The following is a 6,048-nucleotide window of genomic DNA, read 5'->3' on the forward strand; positions in this document are numbered from 1 at the left end:
GCCAGATGGATCGTCCCACACACGGAGCAAAGAGTGACAGGGACATTGTGGGGGCGGGAGTGGGGCTGCAGAAGTTCTCCCCATGAGCCAGCTGTCCCGAGGCCCCGTGCCTGCCCCCACCTGCGGCAGGTAGACCTCAGACCCGGGGTAGGAGGGGAGCCGCTGGGCCCCCCCGCACACAGCTTGCCCGTGAAGGGGCCGCCAATCCCTCACCCCCCGGGACCGGCCATCAGCTGCTGCCACCGAACCTTCCGCTCACGGAGCCGGCCCCGCACACGGTACAGCACACACTGTGTCATCATCGCTGCATCCCCATCTTCTTGGTGAGGAAGCCAGGGCCCTGCTGAAGGGCCCATGACAGACCCAGCGCAGGCCCCGTGGGAGGGCCGTGGAGCAGGCCAGACGCCGAGCCCGGGGCCCATATTGTCCTGCACATGGCAGGACGGGGGTCGGAACGTGTGATTCTGTGGTCAGAGTCCAGTCCTCACCTCCAAGGAGCTCACGGTCTGGCTGGAGGCACAGACGAGTGAGGAGAAAGGGCTGTGCCACATGGATGGGCGTCCACGAGGGAGCTCAACTTGGCCGTCAGAGCTTTCAAGTCAAAGAAGCTCAGAGGATCCTGGTTTATTATCCCTCAGAACAAGAAGTCTATATGTAAGAAGGTTCTAGACTGGCTAATTCAGGGCTCAGTGACATCAGCAAAGAGTCAGTCTCTGCTCAGCAGCTGTATCTCCCCTCACGGTCCCAAACTGGCTGCTGTGGCTCCATGAGTCCCAAGTCCCTCCATGGCACCCAGTGAAGATGGGAGTGTTGTCTTTCACAAAATCATATTATTGTCTTAACAGGAGGTTTGCAGGGAGGCCTAGAAACTCACGGTTTTCTCCTGCTAAGTCTTCTACTTCCTGTCCGCTACTGGCCCGAGCTTTAGCTTCGACCGTAGGAACTGGCTTTCCCACCATGGCCAAGCTCCAGCCCGTGGAAGGCCCCGATAGTTTAGACGTCTGGCTGGAGACGCAGCGCTCTCTTGGCAAATCCCTGATCCCCTTCCTCTGGCCTCAGATTGGCTGCCTCCAACCCAAAGTCGTCTCTCTCTCGTAAGACCTCACTGAAGCCACAAGAAGCGGTCAACTCACCCCACTCTTCCGACTATTTTCCCAGCCTTGATGACCTCGCGGTCTGGGGCCCAAGGCCCTAAGGGGGAACGGCGGGGCCTAATTTCGCATGAGGCCACATGGCGTCCATTCCACATCTGCAGTTCTGTTACTCATCGCACCCCCAGCCCTGGAACCAAATTCCATATCAGTTGGCGTCGTCTCAAATATCAGAAAACCATGGGGCCGGCCCAGTGGCTCAGCAGTTAAGTGCACATGTTCCACTTCAGTGGCCTGGGGTTCGCTGGTTCGGATCCCGGGTGCGGACGTGGCACTGCTTGTCAAGCCATGCTGTGGTAGGCGTCCCACACATAAAGTAGAGGAAGATGGGCACGGATGTTAGCTCAGGGCCAGTCTTCCTCAGCAAAAAGAGGAGGATTGGCAGCAGATGTTAGCTCAGGGCTGATCTTCCTCAAAGAAAAAATAAAATAAAATATCAGAAAACCTGAGTAAAAGTATAAACGAAAAGGGGATTGTGATTCCATATGCAGGGGGCTGAATGGTGTCCCCACCAAACTTCATGTCCACCCAGAACCTCAGAATGTGACTTTGTTTAGAAAGAGGGTGTTTGCAGCTGACCGAGTTGAGATGAGGTCATTAGAGTGGGCCCTAACCCAATACCACCGAGTCCTTATAAAAAAGGGGCATTTGGACACAGACACGCACACGGGAAGACGCCACATGAAGACGGAGGCAGAGATGGGAGTGACGCGGCCACGAGCCCAGGAACGCCCAGGACCGCTGGGGCCCCCGGAGGCTGGGAGCCGGGCCTGGCACAGACTGACCGTCACGGCCGCAGAAGGAACCAGCCCTGCTGACACACTGATTTCCAACTTCCAGCCTCCAGAACTGTGAGAAGATAAAGTTTTGTTGTTTTAAGTTGCCAAGTTCACGGTACTTTCTTACGGCAGCCCTGGGAAACTCATACACCAGGAGACAAGAAATCCACAGAGAGGGAGGTTTGAGGACTGGCTGAGTCAGTGGGTCAGTGTTGTCACCACAGACCCAGGTGTCTTCACTGTTTCTGCCCTGCCATCTTCAACGTTTCAGCCATATCTCTCCCCCCCACCCCCATGGTCACAAAGTGGCTGCTGCAGCACCGTGCGTCCCAGGCAGGTATGATATCCAGCAAAGAAGAGGGAGTGCCCTCCTGGGGATGGGGAGAATTGTGTCCCCAAAAAGACACACTCCAGTCCTGACCCCGGAACCTGTGAGCGGGACCTTTCTTGGAAATGGGGACCGTGTGGATGGAATTGGCTAAGATGAGGTCACAGTGGAACAAGCGGCCGCCACCCAGGGCCGGGTGTCCTCGTGAGAAGAGGGCACGTGGACGCAGACTCGCAGGGAGAAGCCACGCGAGGACCGAGCAGAGGCTGCAGGGACGCGGCCACGGCCGAGGACACCCAGGGCTGCCGGCCGCTACCAAGAGCTGGAGGAGCAGGAAGGACCCTCCTGGGGGCCCTCGGGGAGAGTGCGGCATGCGACCCCTTGACCTCGGACTTCCGCCCCCAGAGCCCGGGGAGGACAAGCTGTCGTTGCCCCAACCCCCAGCCGTGGTTCTCTGTCCCGCAGCCCCGGGGCGCTCGGAACCTCCGACGTCCACTCTCCCTGCCTCCTCGGGGACCAACACCAGGCCAGGCCGGGAGCCACCTGCCCTGGGGTCCTCTGAGAAGAGAGCAGGCCACGCCTGACGGTTCTTGAACCCAGGGGGTATCATGAGATCAGAGCTGCCGCCTCCTTGGCCCCCGCTTGACTGTTCACACCTCAACCAGAGCAATCAGATCACACGGTCCCCCACCCAGCAGAGTCCATGCCCCACCCAGAACTTGCTGTTCCCCAGGGCCAGGCAAACCTCCATCCTGCCTCAGGGCCTTTGCACGGCTGCTGCCCCCATCTGTCCCTCTTTGGCTAACTCCCACCCACCCTGCACACTCCTCCTTGGACCCCCGCCCTGTCCTTTCCCCACAGAGCCCCCTGTACTTGCCCACCCACCCAGGGCACCAAAGCCCCCTGAGGACAGGAGCTGGTCCCTCCCTGGCTGTTGGAGCTTGGCGTGTGGGATGTGTCCAGTGACCCTTCGCTGAGTGAACGAGGACGTGACTGTGGACAGCATCCATCACACAGAATCTCCCCGTGACCAGCAAAGGTTTCTGCCCCGGGGCCGGGGTCTCAGTGTAAGGAAGACCCCGGAGGGTGTCCACACACTCGGGGTTTGGGGAGGGCGGGGTCTGGGGGGGGGCGGCAGCGGAGAGGATGTCGTAGACTCAGGAGACGCCTCGAGAAAGCAGACACGGAGTGGACAGGGCGCGGCTGGCGGAGGCGCCCACGGCCGTAGGACAGCGACAGCCCCTGACACGTGGCGGGGAGGGGGCGGGCAGCGCCATCCGCCAGCAACAGCGCAAGAGCCGCAACCCCAGGGCTGCTGGGGAATTTTGAATTTCCTAGTAGACGAGTTAAAAAAATGAGTAAAGAGGGGCCGGCCTGGTGGCGCAGCGGTTAAGTGCGCACATCGCGCTTCGGCGGCCCAGGGTTCACCAGTTTGGATCCCGGTGTGGACATGGCACCCGCTTGGCAAGCCATACTGTGTCAGGCGTCCCACATATAAAGTAGAGGAAGATGGGCATGGATGTGAGCTCAGCAAAAAGAGAAGGATTGGCGGCAGATGTTAGCTCAGGACTAATCTTCCTCAAAGAAAAAGCCGAAATTTGTTTTAACATTTTACTGAACCCAGTACACCTGAAATATCACCATTTCCGCGCGTGTTCGAGAGAAAACGTTCCCAACGAGCGAGGTCCCGTTCTTGGGCTGGATTTTGGAAACCCCGCGTGTCTCTTACGCAACCGGCGCAACTTTACTCCGACCGGCCACCGGCAGGTGACTGACGGCCACGTGTGGGCGGCTCAGCGCTGGAGGCCACTGTCCCCGTCCGTCACGGCCATCAACTGACAGGCAGGGGCTTCGTCCTAACCCACAGCTTCCAGGCCGCCCCGCAGACCTGCCTGACCTGAAAGTCCCCCCCCTGCTACCTGCTCTTTGCCCCAGGGGGCTGCCCTGGTCCCCTCCAGCCCCGAGGGGGCCCCCTGCGGCCACGCTGGCTTTCCGGCTTGTCCGTGGCTTTGCACCCCACTCCCGCTCTGCCCTCGGTCCCAAACATGGCACCAACGTGGACGCCGAGACCCCTCCTGCACCTCGGGGAGCCTCAGACCCGTCCCCAGCCGCCCCGCCGGCCCCGTGCCTGATCCTCACTCACAAATCCAGTCAGCCGTTTCCAGAAAGTTCTCCGTCACACAGAAATGAGAATGGAGATGGCCCGCGTGGAGAAATAATGTTGTTAAAACCACTGATTAAGTTTTACACGACCGCGCGAGAGCCGACGAACAGGTTTTCGCTTTTTAATTTAAGGGAAGAGGAATATGATCTAATTTCAATTTGCGATAAGATAAGATGTTCCCGATACTGCGGCTCCGATCGGATTACGTCCTAATGCGCTCTGTAACGTGTCAGCGCCGCCGACGGAGGTGGGTGCGTGCTGCCTGAGTGACGACGCGATGGGCCGGTGCTCGAGCCATCCGTCTTCATCAGCGGCCCCGGCCCACCTGGGAGACCCCGTTACTGCAGGATCTGAAACTCCGACCCGGGACCGGAGGGCTAGGAGGGGACCTCCGGGTGGACCGGCAGGAAGGGGCCCCCCCCCCGGGTGCCTCCTTGTGCCTCCACCCTGAAGGGCACGGCCGGCCCTGGGTCAGTGGCCCGGGGGCACCTGGGTGGTGGAGGAAGCTGGCTCAGGCCCTGGGGCGTCGTGGAGGCCCTGGGCAGACCTCCCTTCCCGGGAAGCCCAGAGACGCTGCGACGCGGGCAATGTAAGGTCACACAGTCTGTGGGCGAGTGAGGCTCCCACCCTGGACCCGGCCAGACACAGCCCTCCTCTGGGGAGCCCCAAACGGGCCGGGCCGCCGAGCCCCTGGGAGGAGCCCCTCGCAGGGGGAGGCCCGGCTCCCCACATCCTCCCAGAGGGAGGCTGAGGACCCTGAAACCCAGGCCTCGCCCCTGCCTGACACGTGACCCTGGGCGCTCCTCCATGACTCAGTTTCCATGACTCAAGTCAGAGGGACAGGGTGCGAGGCTGTGCCTGCTTGGTTTTTGTGAAGGGCCTGTGTGGTGGGGGGCTTCCTGGCGGCCACCCCTTCCCCACCACTTTCCGCTGCCCACCCCCAAGTGCCCCCCAAACTTGGACATGGCCAGGCCTCAGCCCACGGCCCCACTGCTCTGAACGGCCTCCATGGCAGGCCATGGCCCCAGACCTGCTGGGCCACAGGGACGTGTGTGGACGTGGGTGGGGGTGCAGCCCAGGGACACCCTCCCCGACCCCCCGGCCTCGAGGAGTGCCTCCTGTAAGCACAGGCAGGAGTACTGAGCGCCTCCTGTAAGCACAGGCAAGAGTACTGAGCGCCTCCCATATGTGCAGGCAGGAGAACTGAGCGCTTCCAGTACGTGCAGGCAGGAGCACTGAGTGCCTCCTGTAAGCGCAAGCAGGAGTACCGAGTGCCTCCTGTAAGCACAGGCAGGAGTACTGAGCGCCTCCTGTAAGCGCAGGCAGGAGTACTGAGCGCCTCCTGTAAGCGCAAGCAGGAGTACCGAGTGCCTCCTGTAAGCACAGGCAGGAGTACCGAGCGCCTCCTGTAAGCACAGGCAGGAGTACCGAGCGCCTCCTGTAAGCACAGGCAGGAGTGTGCGGCCGGGAGCCACCTGCCCACATGAGCCTTGTCCGCTCGGCTGCACCAGGTGGCTGTGTCCCCTGGAGCCCGCAGGCCCTCTCTCATTTGGGGTGAAGGCCCCTGGGCCTCCTGGCAGGCTGTTGGGGGCCCCTGGGAGGTGGGACCTGGGCCGGGCCTCCTCG

This window comes from Equus caballus, chromosome 13, assembly GCF_041296265.1.
Source record: "Equus caballus isolate H_3958 breed thoroughbred chromosome 13, TB-T2T, whole genome shotgun sequence".
Classification (NCBI taxonomy): domain Eukaryota; kingdom Metazoa; phylum Chordata; class Mammalia; order Perissodactyla; family Equidae; genus Equus; species Equus caballus.